Source organism: Anabrus simplex, chromosome 1, assembly GCF_040414725.1.
Source record: "Anabrus simplex isolate iqAnaSimp1 chromosome 1, ASM4041472v1, whole genome shotgun sequence".
NCBI lineage: Eukaryota > Metazoa > Arthropoda > Insecta > Orthoptera > Tettigoniidae > Anabrus > Anabrus simplex.
Window position 1 is genome coordinate 1,107,444,946 of NC_090265.1, and position 23,740 is coordinate 1,107,468,685.

The window sequence follows — 23,740 nt, forward strand, 5'->3', positions numbered from 1 at the left end:
GTTAACAGGTCGAACACATACGAACCGGAAATAATAGGAACACTACTTCCCTGACGATGTTTTACCGCAGCATATGCTCCATGTGATGACCGTTTTGGTTTATGTAAATTCGGCCCCGGTGTCTAATAGATCGTCTTGCGCGCTGAAGCATTTCAGGTGTAATTGCTCGACAAGCGTCCGTGATGAGTTGCTGGAGCTGGTCGAGGTTTTCCGTTACTTGAGTGTAAACGACGTTCTTCAAATACCCTCACAAGAAGTCTAATGGCAATAAATCCGGTGATCTGGCGGGCCAATAAACTGGGCCTCCTCATCCTATCCATTTCCCTGGCACTTCCTGGTTCAAATGGATACGAACGGGTAAAGTCGAATGTAGTGGAGCTCTTTGCTGTTTCAACCACATCGTCAAACTATCGTGCACAGGAACGTCCTCCAGCAGCAGTAAGAGTTTCTGACGCAGAAAGTGCAGGTTGCGTGGGCCCGTTCAATGGCCTCAAAGAAATAAGGTCCAATCAAGCAAACCCCCAAGATTCCACACCACACATTCACCCCAATGGTACTTTAAAGGCCGCCTGACGTACTCAGTGAGGATTGTCCGGACTGCAATATTGCATGTTGTGGCAATTAACGTTCCCATTATTGTGGAAGCACAACTCGTCTGAGCACAAGATTTGCTAAGCGAATGCTGTATCATTGTCCAGCCTGCCTAATAGCCACCAAGAGAACTCTATTCGAGCTTCAAAATCCCGCCTTTGGTGTAGCTCAAGGTGGAATGGATAAAATTTATGTTCCTGCAGTATTCGCTAGACGAACGACTGGCTGGTGTTCATCTGTTGTACAAACGCCCTTGTACTGATGTGTGGATTATTACCAAATGTCTCCAGAACGGCCCCTTCTGTTTCACCCGATGTAACGAGCCTATCGCGGACTGGTGGCTGGTTGGAAATCACGCCTGTTATCCTTACGCGTCATTCAACACGGCGACATGTCGTAACAGCCGGCTGTCGCCTGTCGGGATACCGTTCCTCATACAGACGTTGTGCCTCGCAGGCGTTTTGTCTTGCTTCCTCATAAATGAGGAGCATGTCAACGTATTCCTTTGTAAAACATGCCGAATGAAAGCAGAGATTACATTCAGATCCTAACCAGTGGAGTATACGCAGAGCACTAGATGAATAACAGCGTCGTTTTACTGTTTGAATGTGGCAAACGTGGACCTGTGTTTAAGTATTCAAACATCATACCGATGCAAAAGTATTCGAAATATGCAGGATTCGAATCGCTACGCTACAGTGCTAGAACATGCTGGTAGTGCGACGAGGGTAGAGCACACACGCCATCCGGTTCGGTGTTTAAGACATTAATTACTGCATTGTTACTTACTTTTATGTATTGATTCCCTTCTTCGTTACACCCAGCCACGAGGCACGACGCAGTAAAGTAGTTTCATGGTCAAAGGACGTCGCTACATTATTTCAAGGCGTCATGTTTTTGCGAGCGGACGACGTAACTTTCGGTAGGGTTCAGAATCGTGTATAAAATGTGCTCACTAGACAATAGTACCATACAGTACGCCTGCAGGGGAATATTCACCTTATAACTATGTCGCATAATGGTTGGTTTGCATAAAAACTACGTTGGAAGGGGTGGTTGAATCACACTGTATAGCACAACCTTAGACTGTACTGTATACTGACGATGTCATGCTGGCAACTGAGAATGGGGAGTGTTTGGAGCATTTGGTCAACCGGTGAAAACCAAGCCTCTGTGAATTCAAATTGTGGCTCTGCTTAACTAAGGCTGTGTTCCTTGGATGTGGCACCCAAACTGATGGCACTATTTTGGTAGGTGTTACTCTACTACCGAAAGGTTTTTGACTTTCAGTGCCGTGATCCCCAGTTGACTACCGATGGTTACACATCATCGGACGCGAGAGCAAGGATAAATGGTGCCTTGATGAAGTGGCTTCAGTACACGAGTGTTTTGTTTGACCGTATGTGAAGTCTAAGATCTACCCTACAGTGGTCCGCTCTGTGGATATGTATTCATTCTACTGCTGTCCTGTTAGAAATAAACACGGACACGTGATACATGCAATGGTGATGCAGGTGTTACGATAGTCACTAGACTTTACAAGGTTAAAGGTTTACACGTTAAAAATGAAGCCGCTCCGAACACTTCAGGAGTCACCCCAATACCATCGAAAATGAGGTAACGAAGATTGCGGTGGTATGGGCACGGGGTTAGAGAAAATGAAGAGTTCATCGTTGGTAAGGCATTGGCTCAGCAGGACAGCGTCTCCGGGGAAGACCAAAAAATTATGGATGTGTTGCGTACAAGAGAATATGTCCTCTGTAGGTCTTCGTCCTGCTAACATAGCGTATCGAGTGAAATGGAGGGGAAGGTGCAAAATGGCAGACTCTGAAGCATATTTGGGAATAGTGCCAGGAATAAGTAGAAGAAGAATCACTACAGTGTGTCACAACCGACAGTATTCACTGTGAAGATATCAACCGTGTAGGTCATCCCTCCTACAGCCCCGCCCAGGCACCCAGTGACTTCCTTCCCTTCGTACCGTTGAAGAAACACCTGGCTGGTAGGTGATTCGACAATGATACTGCCGTTCACAATGTCGTTATGATTATGGCTTTACGGACTGGACGAACTGATATCTACCGTGCCTATACCTTAGTGTACTGTTGGAACAAGTGTTTGGTTGAAACCTAATTGCGTATTAGTGGCTTACTACTGTGTATCCTTACATCTGCAGGTAAAATATGTGAAAATATGGAGCGACTTAGTATCAGCGTCGATTTCTTAGTGATTACATATAAATAGTTTGACAGAACAAATAATAATCTGTCGTTAACCGCAAGGTACATAAGACCGTGGGAATACTGAGGCAATAGCAAGTGTTGTAATATCCTCTTATTTACGTTAAAAGGAATACTGCTGTATATTCACCATATCTTCCACCGACTGTTTTATCTTTCTGTTCTGCAGCAAGCACCAGCTGTCATCCATTCAAACCATCTGTGTACATCATACAGATATACAATGATCTTTATAATGCCTTTCGTGTTCTGTCTACAAGCCTCTGTGAACTAACCATGCACCTTCACGCCCTTCACTATCCTTTATTTGAAGTCAGCTCTGTGGTCTTGATTATTTATATTCCTTTCATATTTAAATCATAAGAACTGACTTTGACCACCGTAATTTTGGTCTCTCCATGCTTCTCATTCTCTTCACGGTTGAATGCATTATCCTTCTACGTAATATATTCTTCTCCTCGTGGGTGCAGGGTCTATGGCACGGAGCCTGCGCTCCAGGACATCCCAGATATGCTCGATAGGGTTCATATCGCGGCTCCTGGGTGGCCATGGCAGTCGTTGGACCTCCGCTGCATGTTCCTGGAACCATTCCCGGGTGACGTGGAAGCGATGTGGCGGCGCGTTATCATCTTGAAACACCGCAGAACCGTCTGGGCGCTGGAAGGCCAAAACTGGGTGGAGATGGTCTCCGAGCAGCTCAGCATACCACGTACCATTCAAAGTCTCTTCCAGAACAACTAGGGGGCCCATTCCATACAAGGAAAATGCAACCCAGACCATAACAGAGACACCAGCGCCCTGGACCACACCTTCAAGACAGGCGGGATCCATCGCTTCATGTGGTCTGCACCATACACGGTGCCTCCCATCGGCATGCTGCAGTTGAAATCGTGATTCGTCCGACCGTATCACGTTACGCCATTGTTCCAGTGTCCATCCCTGGTGACTGGCGACAAATGCGCGTCGTTGTGCCCGATGACGTTGGGTTAACAGTGGCACCCGTGTGCGGCGCCGGCTCCCATACCCCATAGAACCCATAGAACTGATTGTCCACTGGGAGACGTGTCTAGCATGGCCTGTGTTGAATTGAGCCGTAATTTGTTGCACGGTTGCCCGTCTGTCACTATTGACAATCCGTCTCTGATGTCGCCGGTCACGGTCATCGACGGTGGCTGGACGGCCGGTCATTCGTTTGTTGTGGACAGTGACACCCGCATTCAACCACCCTGGACACGGTTGATCGTGTGAAGCCGAATTCCCGCACCACTTCCGAAATCCACTTCCCATCCGTCGGGCACCGACCACCCTACCCCGTTCGAACGGTGTCAGCTCACGACGACGTTCCATGTTACACCTGTCACATGCACAGCCACTGCTCACATTGTCTCCTATACAACCGCCGCTGGCACATGGGGCGTGTGGTGCGCTGACAACACACCTGCGCATCAGTGCTTCGCTATCCCATGACATTTGCTCAGTCAGTGTAGTTTTCTACCTATATAGTATAACACGAGATTTTTATTTTACCTAACTCGATAGCCGCAGTCACTTAAGTGCTGCCAGTAGCCAGTATTCGGGAGTTAGTGGATTCGATCCCCACTGCTTGCAGCCTTGAAGATGGTTTTCCGTGGTTTCCAATTTTCACACCAGGTAAATGCTGGTTCTGCACCTTAATGAAGTCCACGACCTTTCCTGTCCCAACATCGCCATAAGTCCTATCTGTGTCGGTGCGACGTAAAGCAACTTCTAAAAAACAAAAACAAATCTTCCCTTCGATAACTCTTGGGTACACTAGTGCGACCTTTGTTTTAAATCTCCTCAGTCTCATTGCTAAACGAGTCAAGCGCGTGAAGTTGGAACTCATCCATTTTTATTTCGTAAGTATCCTACTGATTACCTCTGTAATTAGTGACTTCCATTCTCATTTCTTCTACCTCTCTACCTCTGTTCCTCCCTTTCTTGGCATGCATTCTTAATGTTGTTGTTATGGAACTGAGAGGGGGAAGAAGGCAGGGAGCCCCGATAGTAACTGTGATGTGGGTGAGAGCAAGCTGAAAATAATTTATAACATAAAGTGAAAGTATGTGGGGTGGAGGATGTGCAGCTCAATACTACGATCTCTTTATGTTTCAGCATGACTTTTACTGGATTACCTCACCGAAGTTCTGCTTTCATTCTCCATTATTCCATTTCATTTCATATTATACAAATATAATCCGGTAATTAGAGTATAATAATGTGTATGTTCAGTCTTCAGCCCTAAGGCTGGTTGGATCCTCAGCAGCTCTGCCATCAGCATCACTGAAGAGGCGTACTAGGGAAATGAGGCGTGAGGTAGTTTCCCGTTGCTTTCCTCACTGAGCCAGAGGTTGCCATTACATATCAGTCTGCCAAGCCCACTGAAATGCATACACCAACTGACACTATGAGCAACATTTTCACACCATTCATAGCAGGGACTGGCTGCATAAGGATTGGTATTACTAGCATCGCTCATACCTCAGTCACTTTCATATTGTGAAAGTCAAAGACGAGACAGAGACAGATCTATGAAAGTAACAAAATTGCTCTAGCATATACCAGAAGACATAGTGCACTGTAAACACTAGGTCCTGCCAGCAAAGGCAGTAATAATAATAATAATAATAATAATAATAATAATAATAATAATAATAATATGTTTGGCCTTTTTTGAAATTCCTGGTGAACTTTTAGTTTTCTCCTGAGTGGATTGCGTTGTTGTATATCTTTATGAGAAATCCCGATCTCTTTTAGGTCCCTTTCCACCTCCTTGAAACAAGCTGGCTGGGTCTTCTTATCTTTAAAATAGATAAAGATCAGGTTCGATAATAGTGCAGGTTTCATTCTTAGCAAGTGGCCATAAAATACACTTGTCCTACTCCGCTTGACATCAGAGCTCTTCTGGAAGAGAGTATGCAGCTCGTGGTTATGACGACGTCTATATTCATATTTATCTTTAATTGGGCCAAGAATTTTTCTTAAGATCTTTCTTTAATTTGAAACAATTCTAACAGGCCTTTCTTGTTCATAGCAAGGCAGTCCACTGCATACAAAGCCTCTGGTCTTATGACAGTATAATAATGTCTGAGTTTTGCGTTCAAGGATGTGGACTGTTTGTTGTAAACGTCTTTAGTCAGCTGATAAACCATTTTCATTTTTTTTCATGCGCGACGCAAACGTTTCCTTTTCAGAGATGTTTGGTTCTATCCATGCACCAAGATATTTAAACTTATCTGTCCGTTTGATTGCCCCTGGTTCTTATTTATTATTATTATTATTATTATTATTATTATTATTATTATTATTATTATTATTATTATTATTATTCATGCTGGCCCCGTGGTGTAGGGGTAGCGTGCTTGCTTCTTACCCGCAGGCCCCGTGTTCGATTCCCGGCCAGGTCAGGGATTTTTACCTGGACCTGAGGGCTGGTTCGAGGTCCACTCAGCCTACGTGATTAGAATTGAGAAGCTATCTGACGGTGAGATAGCGGCCCCGGTCTAGAAAGCCAAAAATAACGGCCGAGAGGATTCGTCATGCTGACCGCACGACACCTCGTAATCTGCAGGCCTTCGGGCTGAACAGCGGTCGCTTGGTAGGCCAAACCCCTTCAAAGGCTGTAGTGCCATGGGGTTTGGTTTGCTGTTTTATTATTACTCATAATTACAATGATGCCATATTGGAAAATTCTTAGTTTTCATTATTTCACTCTTGTATCCCGAACAATGCTGGACAAACCTTTTTTTACGTACTTCATTCTCAGACCGTAAGCCGTATTGGACAACCCTTTCATATTTTACTTCCATCTCGCATCATGAGCCTTTTATCTTATTTACTTATATCTAGTACAACGAGTCGTACTGGAAAACTCTTACATCTTTTACTTTCATGTTGTTTAAAGAGCCGTATTTGACAACCCTTTCATCATTTAATTCCATCTAATATCACGAGCCGTATTGGACAAACCTTGCAGCTTGCGTAACGGGCTGTGTAGAACAACCCTTAAATCTTTTACTTCCGTCTTGGATCACGAACCATATTGGAAAACCCTCATATTTTATTTCCCTCTTGCATCGCAAGCCGTATTGGAGAACCCCTACATCTTTACATCCATCTAGTAACACGACCCTTCCTTCTTTTACTGTCATTCCTCATTTACTTATTAATTATACATCTCACCCACCCGTGAACCTTTTATTACTACAGCACGTTCAGTGTATTCCTTTGGGAACACTGTTGTGGCAAACCTTGGGTTCGATAACCAAGCGACCATTAAAGGAAATATTACTACAACGTTCATAACTTTTTTTTAGAACTGGCTCGCTTTCAAAGAGTCATACATAGTTAAAGTGCAATTTACTGGGAGATACACAAGTTCCATTCTTACGTTGTGGACTTCAAAAATAATGAGACGTACTAAAGATATACCAACCATACACCGAGCTTCAGTTGGCTCGTTACTCTGAGATAAGGAGCCGTTCCATCTCAATATAGCTGCCCACTTTCGAGCTACGGAGACCTGTAATGTGAACATCGTGTTTATTATTAGGCTTTTAAAACCAAAAACAAAATAGGCAAGTATGCGATAAAGAGAACAAAAGAGCCAGGAAGAAGTCGAGAAAGCAAAATATGGAAAGGAAGGAAAAGAAAGTGAATTAAAAAAGCATGCAGGCAACAAAAACGGAAGGGAGGAAGGGAGGAAGGAAGGAAGGAAGGAAGGAAGGAAGAAAAAAAAGAAATATCGTAAGAAGACAAACAACCTTGGAAAAATTCGAACTGAAACGAAATGCAGAAAGGAAACGTCGAACTAAGCGAGCAGTAAGGAAGTTTTCAAGAAGTTAAGCATAGATTATCGGCTTTATGATTTGTGTTTTTCTATTAATGATGGCAGCGGAGACTGTTCTAGATTGTTTTATAATCTTCGCGGGAATTTATTGACATTGTGAAGAGATAGATTTCTGGAACTGGAACATTAACTGAATAAGAATACTAATTTCCACTACAATAAACCCATAGTTACAATAAACGATTCACTGGTTTCTGATAAAAATACGGCACGATCAAGAAAAAATGTTAGTTACACTATTGTAAATATTATACTTCAGCGTCTTTGTTTCTGGATTTCGATTTTATATGTGTCACTTCGCTTGTAATCAATTCGAATAATACAAAACTTATAGAAAGTGATTCATTCCCTTGCATTTAAAAAACTTCCTTAGAATATTTTTCTCCGTGTGTTTAAGCGGATACTGAATTGATTCAACGTCCCACCTTCACAGTCACATATCATGGTGTTAAAGAATGAAGGAATTAAGGAAGTAGAATCATCGACCTTGGTGATAATGACAGACAATCCCACCCGCATCACGCCCTTGTTTGGTGAGAGCTCGCCCTGAAACTGAGCTCTGAAAAATACACAAGGACGGGAACTTATTCTATTCTCCAGTGTATACCTGTTTAATTTCAATTGTACAAGTATAACCTATTGTTATCATAAGCAATTGTATGAGCAGGTGCTTTATCCTTAGAAATGTTTCTGGATATAACTTTACAACTGAATAACTAAATTTAGGAAATGTCCTTTAAAATATCTTAATGTGGAATCCGTTATAGAGTAGAATTACACGAAAGTGTTGATTCGCGGTTATGTTTATACATCGCTGTTTGTACCCCATTTAGCTATTTTCCGCTATTGTTTTATCCAACATGTTGTTGATCACAACCATTAGTTCATGAATATTAGCATCTTTTCCCAACATATCGTGACTATCGCATTCTCCACGAATACCCGTCCCAATATATTAGGAAGATAGTACGAAAGTCAGCAAAGAAGGAAAAGAAGATAATGCAAGTGACCAAGCAAGAAACCGAACATTGAAGATAAAAGGAGGAAGGAATAAAGTATTTTCGTATGTAAGTATCAAGCAAGAAAAAAGGTAAATAACAGTCATACAAGGTATTCGGAAAGAAAGAAAGAAAGAAAGAAAGAAAGAAAGAAAGAAAGAAAGAAAGAAAGAAAGAAAGAAAGGAATTGAACAAGCTGGGAAAAGGGGCTTGAAAGTACGTTATGGTGTGTTCTTCGTCCTAGGTTACTAGGAAATAACTTTCCTTGAAGTAACATCATTCTGTCCCTTTCTATTATCTTAACAACTACTGAATGATAGACGTGACTTAGGAACACTTCATGGTAATGAATGTCTAGAAAAGTCCCTGTAGAACGGTGTACTTTCATGTATGACTACCCATCAATGTTACTTTCTCAAGAGAGTGAAGGTCTGCCGTTAAGAAAATTCTACAGATATCTGAAAGTGTCGTAGCCTGAAGGGAAGTAACGCGAGTGGGTTAACGCTTCTTAGTCAAGAGTTACAAAATGTTTACCCGTTGCTATAGAAGTATGTTATTTGGTGTTGTCGTAATGAAAGTAGATTACTTATTCTGATAATCTGATAATGCAATTTCCCTAAAATTATATTTTAACCTCAAAAGCTTGAATATTACACGTTAGTGGGCATTGATCGAACAGCATTTATCAGGGAGAAACTTTACACAAACTACCACTGCTTTAAAGTTACGGTACTTTCTCGGAAAATTATACAAATCTTCCCCCTTATTTGTGAAAGGTCTTCCACTACAATTTACAAAACTGCATAAAATGATTTTAATTCGTGGTTTATACTTTCCGTGATCAATAAACAAAAGAAACAAAGAATTAACACTCGTACTTACGTCAAAGTCGACAAGAACTTATAGTATGTGAAGCTAGGGAAGATTCTGAACAACTATCCTTCTTAACTGTGTGAGGGCTTTACAGATCACAGGGGCAAAAGAACAAACGAATTTTCTAACCTAATGTTAAGTTTCCACAAATGTCAATATAATTTAAAATGAATTAATTTAAACCCGTGGACCTGCCAGCCTGGTGGTGTAGGTATAGTGTGGCTTCCTCATACCCGGGTTTGATTCCTGCTCAGTCCCGAGATTTCAAATGTAGCTAGCCTGAGGGATGGAAGGTGGTTTATTCAGGCTCGCAAGACGCACTGAGGGACTGCCTGATACAATTTTGTTGCTAATTGCTTTACGTCGCACCGACACAGATAGGTCTTACGGCGACGATGGGACAGGGAAGGGCTAGAAGTGGGAAGGAAGTGGCCGTGGCCTTAATTAAGGTACAGCCCCACCATCTTCAGGGCTGCCGACAGTGGGGTTCGAACCTACTATCTCCCGAATACTGGATACTGGCCGCACTCAAGCGACTGCAGCTATCGAGCTCGGTGCTGCCTGATACAAGAGGAAGCGGATCAAGTCGCGGAAGCCACGTAATATGGCTGACGATGTTGTCCTGCTGACCACGTGACTCTCAAATACTACAGGAAGGATGATCAAAAATCTTGGCACTCCTTGTCGTTGTTAAAGTTCCCTGGCAGTGCACCCAATGTCACCTTAGCCATAATATCCATTGCAGACGAATTCCACTTTCGTTGCTACTTAGCACCACAATCGGAATGTCGAACCTAGCACCACTTCAGAAATCCTGCACCACGGTAGCTGAGGCCATACGATTATTATTATTATTATTATTATTATTATTATTATTATTATTATTATTATTATTAACCTTTATTCGAAGCGTTATTACTAAGATACTATGCCCCTAGCATGAATGAACAATAAGAACAACAGAAAAAAACAATCCCAGACTGGGATCAAATAAAGAAAAAGAAACCAGACAAGCTTGTATAGTTTCGTGACTTTAATTCTCACGGTTATATCCACGAGACCTTTCCTTTTGTTTGGAATTTGAATCAACAGGACGAGTTTTCACATAAAAAACCCCATGTGCGTAAGCCGCAATTCGAATAGTAGCTGCCTTGGCGAGAAGCCACTGCCGAAACCACTCGGCTATCAAGCTCCGATATAGAATGGGAGGAGTCTATAAAAATAACACATCGAAGACATTCAAACCAATAGTCGCACAGTAATAATGACTACAGTTTCTGTATTGACTAAGATTACATTACAATTTCTGCTTATTACGAAGTGTGTATCAGAATAGGCTATTAGTACTCGTTATGTAAAGCTGTACAGATATCCATCTTATTAAACAGTAACTTACACCTGCTCTCTTCTCCCGAACCAAGACCGTGAAAAATAACAATGTATCATGGGATTAAGCGCTATTGTTTCCAATTAACAGGCCCTTGGAGGATACTTTATCTTACTAAAATATAGCGTAAACTGTTATTTTCATATCTTGCACCGCCTGTGTGTGAAGAGCAGCAGAAAACATTCACATACCAATATAACCTGAGTAAGGAGATTCATGAGTCCTAGGGATTCTTCATTTCCTTGACTTTTATTGCTATTTGGATCCTCAGATGTTCATTCTGTGAGAATCAAAACATTTTCTATTCCGACTATTCTTACTTTGGGCTTCTCTATGTATCGTTTAGGTTCTTCAAACAATGGCCATTTCTTCTTCTTGTTCTCCTCCTTCTTCCACTACTACTACCACTTTTCTCACACCTGTGGAGTCGAGGGTGCGACTGTGTCGCACATTTGGATTTAGCTGTTTTACTGCAGGATGTTCTTCCAGACGCCAACCCTACGCGGAGAAATATATTCATTATTGCGTGCTTCTATTGTGGTAGGTAGTATGGTGTGTTGTGTGAATATGAAGAGGAGAGTGTTGGGACAAACAAAAACACCCAGTCCCCGAGCCATAGGAATTAATCGGATGCTATTAAAATCCCCGACTCAATCGGGCATTGAACCCGGGACTTTATGAACCAAAGACCTCAGTGCTGACCATTCTTCCAAAGAGTCGGACGCAATTGGCACTACCTTAGTAAAAGATTTTCTGACTCCCAGCAGCATAGTGATCTTTGGTTCATAGGACCCCAGCTTCGACTCCAGGTTGGGGCGGGGATTATTGCCATGTCTGTTTAATTCCTTTGGCTCTGGGGCTGGGTATTTGTGATCATCTTAACACACGTCTTCATTTATGTACAGTACATCACATTAACACGCTATAGTGAATGCATCACTAAGCATAGCGTTGGCTTCAAAAGGTCACATGGCCGTAAAATCGGGCTTTATCCACATTAGTGCCAGCCAGAGATAATTGAGCAATTTGCAAGAAAGAAGAAGTCAACTAATAAAATGACTGCCCAGCAATAACTGTGATCCGTGTAGAATACAGCAAACTCGTCCAAATGTTTCTTCCATGTATCCTGAGTATTCCAACATGAAACATTTAATCGATTTGTGGTTTGACTAAAAATAAAAATAAATGCAAAGTTCAATATCTGATAATTTCGGATATTCAGTACCATTATACTTTAATGAGGCCTCTTTTATAAGGTAGGGGCGTGGTACTCGAATGTCATCGTCATTGGCTTCATAACAAGGGCTCTCGCAGTCCTAATCCCAGACAGTGCAAGTGCGACTTTTAAAATGAGAAATCATGTCGCTGTGGTTCGGATTCCAAGAAAAAGTTGAGGTCTCGTGGCTATGATATCAAAAGCCACATAGAACTACAAGCTTGAATGCTTTCTCTTGGGCTGGGCTGTGTGGCTCAGACGGTTGAGGCGCTGGCCTTCTGGCCCCAACTTCGATCCTGGCTCAGGCCAGTGGTATTTGGAGGTACTAAATACGTCAGTCTCGTGTTGGTATAAATGCTGGAACTCCAGTTGGGGCTCAATTCCGACACCTCGGCGTCTCCGAAAACCGTAAAAGTAGTTAGTGGGACGTAAAGCAAGTAACATTATTATCATTCTCTTAGAGTTCTTAAATACGGCTCGTGACTTCAACATCAATGCTGTTGAATAAAATTTATGATTTTAAAAGTTGGAAATCCGTGCTGTATAATGAGGTTCCTGACTGAATGTTCATTTTATGTGCTGTTCAATGTGAGATTCATGACTTTGAATGTTTAATATCAGTTCAATTTTATGAACGAGCTTTCTTCCGTCATGCACATTAAGACGTACAGAATGTAACCAGTATATCCTAATTTTCTCAAGATCATCCTTTCACTAAGTTCATTTTGCCTCCATTTTTCCCTTCCCGAGATCAAAACATATCCAGTGAATCTATCCCTAACTTTGTCATTATCAATATTTTATAACAGAACAAGTAGTGAATTAAACTTGGAGTACCAGAAAAAAACACACTTTGTAGGATTTTTTCTATTGTTGCTTAACGTCGCACCGACACAGATAGGTCTTAAGGCGACGATGGGACAGGGAAGGGCTAGGAGTGGGAAAGAAGCGGCCGAGGCCTTACTTAAGGTACAGCCGCAGCATTTGCCTGGTGTGAAAATGGTAAACCACGGAAAACCATCTTCAGGGCTGCCGACAGTGGGGTTCGAACCTACTATCTCCAGAATACTGGATACTGGCCGCACTTAAGCGACTGCAGCTATCGAGCTCGGTACTTTGCATGTTTAGTCCTCAGCCCAAAGTCTGGTTGGTTCCTCAAAAGCGCCAGAGTTAGCTGTTAGAGATGGCCTAGGCAACACTGAAGAGGCGTAGGAGGGACATGAGGAGTGAGGTAGTTTCCCGTTGCTTTCCTCGCCGAGCCAGAAGTTGATATTACATATCAGTCTGCCAAGCCCACTGAAATGCATACACCAACTGACCCTATGAGCAACATTTTCACACCATTCATAGCAGGGACTGGCTGTATAAGAAATGTCATTACTAGCATATCTCATACCTCAGTCACTTTCATGTTGTCAAAGCCAAGGATAAAGCTGAGACAGATCAATGAAAGTAACAAAATTGCTCTAGCCCATACCAGAAGACACAGTGCACTGTAAACACTAGGTACTGCCAGCAAAGGCATTAACAGACTTTAGAATTAGTAAACTAATAAACGAATTGTATATATAAAATATGCCCTGGTACTTGAAATAAGGTAATCCTCTTGAATATTCCAGGACTGAGTAGAAGGAAGTAAAAGAAGACAACACCGAGCTCGATAGCTGCAGTCGCTTAAGTGCGCCCAGTATCCCGTAATCGGGAGATAGTAGGTTCGAACCCCACTGTCGGCAGCCCTGAAAGTGGATTTCCGTGGTTTCCTATTTTCACACCAGGCGAATGCTGGGGCTGTACCTTAATTAAGGCCTCGACCGCTTCTTTCCCATTCCTAGGCCTTTCCTATCCCATCGTCGCCATAAGACCTGTCTGTGCCAGTGCGACGTAAAGCAAATAGCAAAAAAAAAAAAAGAAGACAAATTCGAGAGAAGAAAAAGTTCATGATATTCTGTGATTTATTTATTTTACGATTTCCTTTGCTTTGTACCGTCTCAGATAGGTTTTATGGCGACGATGGGATAGGAAAGGACTAGGAGTAAGAAGGAAGCGACCGTGGCATCGATTTAGATAAAGCCCCAACATTTGCTTGGTGTGAAAATGGAAAGCCGCGGGAAACCACATTCAGGGCTGCCGGCGGTGGGGTTTGAACCCACTATCTTCCGAATGCAAGATACCACGTAGCCATGTGCTTGGTTCTGGGATACAACCGATGAACATTAGCTTGGTATTTCCCTCATAGCAAGCGTCGTGGCATTGATAGTTTACGAATTTTAACAAGTTAACTTCGTCATTCTCCTTCCCATAAGAGCCATTTAGTTTCAAACTAATTCTACCTAAGTGTACGTTTCCAATGAATACCTCTTCGCACAGAATGAAAGGACCAGGGGACTTCAGATATTCTTTTGTCCACTGCCGTTGATATCTTCAATTCACTAAAAGCTCTCTTTTATATTGGTAAGACATACAGATCTTTCTTTTTCTTGTACAATCAATAGATTGGAACTCTAAAGCATCATCTATAAAAGTTAATGTCTTGTTGTGCAGTAGTGTAGCTGTTAATAGCTAGCAGACACTTTATATGGAAGTCAAGAGTCTTCTTTACGATGTAATTGGCTTTCTCAAGTGAAGGATAGCCGCTTCGGGAGAAACTGTGAAACGATTTATCTACAAATAACGTCAGCCGTTCATTCGGTGAAGGAACTTCAGCAGATTACTTCAGACAAAACCACTAGAACCGTGACTCGTTTAGTAACTGCAAGGAAGTTCTGTATGAGTATGGACATTTTTGTCAGCTATTTTTTTATCAGGTTCATTGTTTCGGATTTCCCCGCATTCGTTTTCAGTCTGCTTTACGTCGCACCGGCACAGATAATTCTTATGGCGACGACGTAATAGGAAAAGAATAGGAGTGGGAAGAAAGCGACCGTGGCCTTCATTAAGGTACATCCCCGGCATTTGACTGGTGTGAAAATGGGAAACCACGGAAAATCATATTCAGGGCTGCCGACAACGGGGTTCGACCCCACTATTTCCCGAATGCAAGCTGATAGCTACGTGACCCAACCCGCACTTCTACTTGCTCGTTTTTACCACACATAATGTTCCCAAATAATCTGTATATATATATATAATTGAAACTACGTGTGTGTGTGTGTGTGTGTGTGTGTGTGTGTGTGTGTGTGTGTGTGTGTGTGTGTGTGTGTGTGTGTGTGTGTGTGTGTGTGTGTGTGTGTGTGTGTTTGCTTCGAATGGTCCCAACAAGTACCGGAACGATTTCGCTGAAACTTTCACAATTTGTTCTTATTACTCCAGAAACGGTTTAGGAAGTGTTTTTGAAAGAAATCCTGCATCTGGGATATAGTGGGTTCGAACCCCACTGTCGGCAGCCATGAATATGGTTTTTCGTGGTTTCCCATTTTCACACAAGGCAAATGCTGAGGATGTACCTTAATTAAGGCCACGACCACTTCCTTCCCACCACTAGGGCTTTCCTATCTCATCGTCGCCATTAGATCCATGTGTATCGGTGCGACGTAAGAAACAAAATCCTCTTGGTATTTCTGATTATGAGTAATTTGATATAATTAATTTAATTACAAAGCCGCACCAAGATTGGATCGAAATTGATGGACAGTATGTCGCTAGGTGACAGCAAAGTATTAAGTCCAACTAATATTATTCAAGATTCCCGTGATTACTGACCGATTGAAAAGCTCATTTCGTTGAGTTTATCATGAGATAACCATGCCTGAATTCTTAATTTTTTACCCCTGAATTATTCCTTGGTACGCTGTTATTGGTTGCATTATCTTTTTTCCGTGGTCCATCTCGCACTGTATTCATTTATGGTTCATTATTATTACGTCATGCAAGTGAAATTTTATTGTCCATCATAAACGAGCATCTGAGCACCTAGCTCTCAGCCAAAAACACCGCACTTAGAACCATAAAGTAGGGGAAGGATTCTTAACATGTACTACCCTTTCGAGTTGCATGTATCGCTATTTAATTGGGGTCACTTACATATGGACTTATTATACTTGCTGATGTACCCGACGGGTGGTTTTTGTACAATTGCAGCAGTAATACTATCTCGCGGAGGTGAGGCGCAGCGGAAGGAAGAGCGAACACTACAATAATAAACAAACAAACCCCATGGCACTACAGCCCTTGAAGGGCCTTGGCCTACCAAGCGACCGCTGCTCAGCCCGAAGGTTTGCAGATTACGAGGTGTCGTGTGATCAGCACGACGAATCCTCTAGACCGTTATTCTTGGCTTTCTAGACCGGGGCCGTTATCTCACCGTCAGGTAGCTTCTCAATGCTAATCACGTAGGCTGAGTGGACCTCGAAACAGCCCTCAGGTCCGGGTAAAAATCCCTGAACTGGCCGGGAATCGAACCCGGGCCTCCGGGTAAGAGGCAGGCACGCTATCCCTACACTACGGGGCCGGCTATTACAATAATAACAACAGAAAATCAGAGTAATATTATTGCTGGACGCGTACTTCAATACGTAAAACCACGCCAAAAATACAGATCAAGTGAGCTGAGACTTGATATGAATATATATATCAGATATTTAGTTCAAAAACAGGTTTATTCTTACATTTTAATAATTAACAGTTTCAATATGACAGTCTGTCATGTGCAGGTATTTACTGAACTTGAATATTTTATACAATAAAATCGAACATAATGAGCAAATGGTTACTTCTATTTCAAACTGAAGCCCGACATGTGTAGTTAAAATTAATTTTACAAGAAAAGGTAATATGCATTTTTATAACTAATGGTTCTCTAGATTCAGTTAAAAATTCCCTTACCTGGCCGGGAATCAAGCTCGAGGCCTCCGAGTGAGAGGCAGGAATGCTACCAACACCTACACCATGGGGCCGGAAAATAATAAAATTTTCGTATCAAAAAATAAGTTCCCAGGAGAAAGCCATAATTTAATTTTGTGGATTGCAAAATAATGTTAAAAGCATTGAACCTCGTAAAACATACCAAGATAGTGATGGCTAGTGCACCATTTAAACACCACTACAAGCCTGGGGCAAAACGTTGGTAACTTCACGATTGTAAAGGCCTAAAGATCTTGAATGTTTTATTATTTTCCCTTCAATATTTTGAATTAGAACTTACTTAAAAATATTACAGATTCCTCTGAGGTTTTCTGTGTAAAATGTCATTAAATTCCCCTCAGCTGTTTTGATCTGATGTATCTGAAGGTAGATAAACAGATAGTCTGTCAAACACGCCATTTAATGTTTACATATAGAGATTTGGACTGGCTGCGTACTGTAGTTGTGCCGGCCCCGTGGTGTAGGGGTAGCGTGCCTGCCTCTCGCCCGGAGGCCCCGGATTTGATTCCCGGCCAGGCCAGGGATTTTTCTCTCAACCTGAGGGCTGGTTTGAGGCCACTCAGCCTACGTGATTAGAATTGAGGAGTTGCCTGACGGTGAGATGGCGGCCCCGGTCTCGAAAGCCCAGAATAACGGCCGAGAGGATACGTCGTGCTGACCACACGACCCCTCGTAATCTCCAGGCCTTCGGGCTGAGCAGCGGTCGCTGGGCAGGCCAAGGCCCTTTCAAGGACGTTAAAGTGCCGTGGGATTTGGTTTTCTTGCGTACTGTAGTAACCGTAAATGGCTGCCTTCTTTACTCACGCACGCAGGATTGAATCCCGGTTTAATAGTACAATAGCCGAATGTGTGTCAGAGAAGATTAGATGTGGGATCAAATCGCAGATCTGTAGGAGGTAGAGTGCAGCTGGTTGGGTGCTCACATATTATAGCAGGGGATATAGGATCCAATTTGACTTAATGCATCAGCACTTAACGGTAATGTATTCAAGGGAATCATGCCATCAGACTCATTTATTTACACACTAGGAACAGTTTCAAAACCAAATTTCAACACAAAATTCCAACAAACCAATTAACAGTTAAAAATTGTAAGATTAGGTTAATTTACTCGGTTTCTAAGAACATGATCACGTATGTTAACTTGGTAGTTCTTCTACTAAACTGTTTTAGTTCATGAAATAATTTTTAACTTCATTAATTGATCCGCCATTGTGATGAATGTTCCTTTAAGGAGCAAACCAATGAATCCAGAACTTAAGTATAACAGCTTTCTACACACGCTAGTTCTCTTAATCACTTCATATTACAATTTATATTATTGTATGATCATTATACTGATTGCCCGTTCTTATTCGAATGGTTTGTATAGAGGGTCCTGTGTTTGACACCCAGCTAGGTCGGGTATTTTTGCCTTGCCGTGTTAATTCTCGGACTGTGTTTGGCTTAATACACGCCTCTCCATTTACACACTCTGCATATAGAGTTAGCGTCAGGAAGGGCATCCGGTCGTAATTGATTCGCGCAACAAAGACCGCACTCGCTATCCTACCAGAGTTTGGTGGAAAAAGATCATCCTTATACTGATACGCATATACCAGTACGCCACACATCTCTATTATTTCACGCCTCTTACTTTCAACTCAGAAAACATATGACTTCACCATCCTTTTCTTCTTACTCTCCACCACGACTAAGGCTTCGATTACCTTACAATTTAAGAGAAACCGGGATATCGGAATAATGTGGCCCTTTAAGAGTTTTATAAATGGTTGGAATTCGAAGACACAGACATATGGCATTTCAGTGTCTCCAGTGTCAGTATTAGGCTAGATCGAACACACTATTTTGAAACAGAAGGACGGTGAGCAATCTACTACGCCACTGAAATGAGATATTATAATTTTGATATGAAACATCATTGAGATTGGGTTCGGGGTTCTCCGGCGGAAAATCAATGTGACTCTTTTCATATAACGCTAACAAATTAATATGCAGGAATTCTTGATATGCTATTTTAAATTAAAAGGATGATTTAACAATAAATGACAGAATTTATATGACGTCATCTTAGGATGGTCGCCCAATTTAGGTATGTTACTGGCGGTGGGAAGTAAGTTAATATGTGGTGTAGCTTGGCGAGTAGGCTATCAGAGACGAGTGTGGTATACTTTGGTATGGCTTCAGGATATTTATCAGAAAACAGCAATAAACAATAAACAACAATATTAAAGGTTTTAGGGCTGAAAATTGACGAATTTTTACATGCTTATAAAAATGTCCTAATGCGTGGCCAATAAGCGGGCAAAGAAACCTATACAAAACGTATGCAAGAGGACATCATACTCAACAGTGGATGGAATAACACAAATAGTACATGTGCAGAACAAAGGAGACGGCCTAGAGAGCGTCGCAAACTTGAGTAGAGTACTCGCCTCTTGTAAAATCAAACAACGACACAATTATTTATAACTACAGTACATGATAGGCGTTTGACTTAAATAACTCTATGCCTAGTACAGACTACCACGTCTTTATCTTTTATTGTGGATATTTTAAACCAGCATTTGTCGTCCTTTTCGATGACATGATACTCTTCCCAATTACATTACATTAATGCGGTGCCTTGCGTGTTTAGGTGTGCTTTATAAAAATTAAAAGTAAATGTAACATTACAAAATCAATATTCTTTGAAATTATAACTGTACCGGGCGGTACACCTCCGCGCCGCTAATTCAAACTTTGCGCCAGTTGAAACTCCTCTATTGGAGGAAGCCTGAACTTTAACTTCCGTGTTAAGTCTCAAGTTTCTCAGAAGATGTCCCTACTTGTAAATTTTGAAGTGTTCTGAACTGTGTCGTTTTCGATATATTTTTGTTTTCCCTGTAGCAAGAAGTGTGAACATTCTCTTCTAGATGGCACCTCTTATGAACTACAATAGGGAACATGCATGATCCGGGGTTTTAATTAAAAATATGCTAATCTGATTCAAAATTTCGTGCAGAATTCAAAAATGTGATCAGAATGTACAAATAATAACTCCAAACATGATAAAAATCTACGAAAATGTCACGTCACGCAAGTACGCGATCTCATTGGTCTGACGTCATCGTACAGGTTGACTGAATTAGCAGACGAAATAACACATAGTGCGCTGTGAGAAGCAGGATACACTTCGCGTATTTCCACTTTACGTTAGTGTCTAGTATGATTAAATTCGAGGTCTATACATCGGATAATAATCTGAGTGGTATATTTTAGACTTAAAATGAATCCTGCGCAGACAGTGAGGCAGAAAACTTATAAATGGTGTAGCGTTCCGATGTGCAATAGCACATCGCATACCATACCAAACAAATTGTTTATACATGTTCCAAAGACGCTAAAACTAGGGAGAAATGGATTTTGGCGAGCCGGAAAAATGCTGGTGATATATCGGAAAAGTCTACAGTTTATTTTTTTTTGAAGATTTTAACGTAAGATGAATTTGTTTGAATTTTCAAATCATTTTTCCATGTCAGCTGTTCTAGTGGTAAAACTTTAAATTTTAATGTATGATGCTTTATTTAAATGCTTCAATTACATCTTGGAATATGAAAGTAATAAACAGTGCATTAAATAATGCTGATTATTAAAGTATTCTCCAAACCTAACCTATGTTTTGGGTGATCCATGTCAAGATAATAAATCAAAGGGGTTATGAACCATTTTGACAGCTCTAATTCTACCAATATATCTTGGCATGGGACAGTTATGTATGTCTTTATTGAAGAGCTTAATTGGTAAAGAACCGGGCGAGTTGGCCGTGCGCGTAGAGGCGCGCGGCTGTGAGCTTGCATCCGGGAGATAGTAGGTTCGAATTCCACTATCGGCAGCCCTGAAGATGGTTTTCCGTGGTTTCCCATTTTCACACCAGGCAAATGCTGGGGCTGTACCTTAATTAAGGCCACGGCCGCTTCCTTCCAACTCCTAGGCCTTTCCTATCCCATCGTCGCCATAAGACCTATCTGTGTCGGTGCGACGTAAAGCCCCTAGCAAAAAAAAATTGGTAAAGAAATTTAGGCTATATCTAAATAGTCTATAATGTAACAAAGAATAGGCGTGTACATCATGAAAGGAAACAACGTGAATTTAACAAATGTATAACTCTACACAAAACCAATGCTTGTTTGTTGGGGTCTTATAAGTTAACAATGCTCAATTATAATAATTATCATCATATTAATGAAATAAATAACATAATTGCACACAGGTGAAAATAGTGATGTAGGTGTTTAAAATATTATCCAACTTAGCCTAAGTTTTAGGTTATACAAGACAAGTCAATAAACCGAAGGATAAAAATACCGCGCGAGATGGCCGTGCGGTTAGGAGCGCGCAGCTGTGAGCTCGCATCCGGGAGATAGAAGGTTTTGAACCCCACTGCTGGCAGCCCTGAAGATGGTTTTCCGTGGTTTCCCATTTTCACACCAGGCAAATGCTGAGGCTGTACCTAAGGCCACGGCCGCTTTGTTCCCATTCCTAGGCCTATCCTGTCCCATCGTCGCCATAAGACCTATATGTGACGGTGTGACGTAAAGCAAACAGCAAAAACAAAACAAAAGTAAAAGTCACAGCACCCAAAGACATTCCTGTATTGAGCGACTAAAATGTCACCAGGACACTTTTCTTTCCTGATATGCTCAGCTTGTTAAAAGCCAAATGTAATTAATGTTATTGGCTTCACGCCCCGCTAACTACTTCCACGATTTTCGGAGACGCCGATGTGCAGGAATTTAGTCCTGCAGGAGTTCTTTTACGTGCCAGTAAATCTACCGACACGAGGCTGACGTATTTGAGCACCTTCAACTACTACCGGACTGAACCAGGATCGAACCTGCCAAGTTGGGGTCAGAAGGCCAGCACCTCAACCGTCTGAACCACTCAGCCCAACTTGTGAAAACTAGATGAAGTCATATTTATCTTTATCATGTTTAACTTTTTCCCTCCACAAAGATATTTAATTCTCTTTCATGGGCCCCGGAAGTGGGTAGGCCAGTTGCCCCAACCATAAATATATATTTTTTTAGAAATGATAGGTTATAGACCTATAGTACTATGATCTTTCTTTCTTTCTTTCTTTCTTTCTTTCTTTCTTTCTTTCTTTCTTTCTTTCTTTCTTAATCAGTTTATCCTTCAGGGCTGGTTTTCTCTCGGACTCAGCGAGGGATTTCACCTCTACCACTTCAAGGGCAGTGTCCTGGAACGTGAGACTTTGAGTATGGTGATGAAACTGGTGAGGAGGGCCATTACCTCGCCCAGGCGGCCTCACCTGTTATGCTCAACAGGGGCCTTGTTGGAGGATGGGAGGATCGCAAGGGATAGACAAGGAAGAGGGAAGGAAACGGCCGTGGCCTTAGGTGCCTGGAGGAGAAGTAGGAAAATACGAAAAACCACTTCGAGGATGGCTGAGGTGGGATTCGAAACCCTTCTACTCAGTTGACCTCCCGAGGCTGAGTAGACCCCGTTCCAGCTCTCGTACTATTTGTTTTCAACTTTCATGGCAGAGCCGGGAATCGAAACAGGGCCTCCGGAAGTGGCACACATTAACCACTACACCACAGAAGCGGACTAGTACTATAATGCTACCTATATGTTTATGTTAGTGCTGAAATCTGATTTCTTACTTTACTAATGCTGAAAGCCCGAAAATGTAATGTTATTCTTTAATAGGGGAATCAGTCCAGAAGGAAATATAGAAAGTGATGTGATATCTTTCCAGGTTCGTTGTTATCCTAATACTATGGGTTACAGTACATTGCACATATATAAAAGACGCCACTTACAAACTTGCTTGTTATCCGCTAATTTCTGCGGCCACAAAAGTCACATTTTTCAAGAATGATGACATCTACACATGGTAGATTGTCTGACTGTGCTGTTTTGAACCTTTCTTCTGTCATTTCGAAGTTATTCGCGATCATGAATAATAAACGATCGGCTTTTAGCAACGGCTGATGCACAACGGCTGGTAGAGCTCCATGCGGTACTGGATCGTGACGTCACAGCGCGCCGCTTACGTCAGAGGCCGTTTCACTCGCCTTGCGGAAAGGCACTATTAAATATTTTTTTAATGGTAGAAAACAAGGCAACATACCACAATGTAATACGTTTACGTACTATTTCATTGGTGTACTTTTCAAAAAAAATATTTTTGAAAATGATGCATGTTCCCAATTGTGCACCCTAGTGCGAAGTGAAAGAACATTTTTTGAAGAAAATTAGTATTTATAAGTTTGTTCTTTATTAAATTTCTTTCTGCCATTTTTAAGTTGGCAACGTTAACCCTTTCTTTCCGCCAGTTTTGAAATTGGCCAATCATAATTTTTTGTAATTAATTTTCCACCAATCCTAGATGTCGTCTTCAGTTTTGACTTGTAATCTTTTGGCCGTCCAATAAAAAGCTTGTGGGCGGGTGTTATCATTCATGAAAGGTCTCGAATGTTCCGCGAGGGTATATAAACTGCTGATTTTCGGTTCTCTGCGCCACTTCAGTAACATCTATCATTGTGTAAATTATGTAGCAGGGGACGGGAAGCGCCTCTTTCGTCGGGCAGCAGTTCTTCAATAAGGTAATGGCCTTTTAATAACTTCTTTTCTTGCTAGCTCAGCAGTTTAACTCTCGGGGCAGGTTCGATACCTCTTACCATGTAACTTTCCTCTAAAATG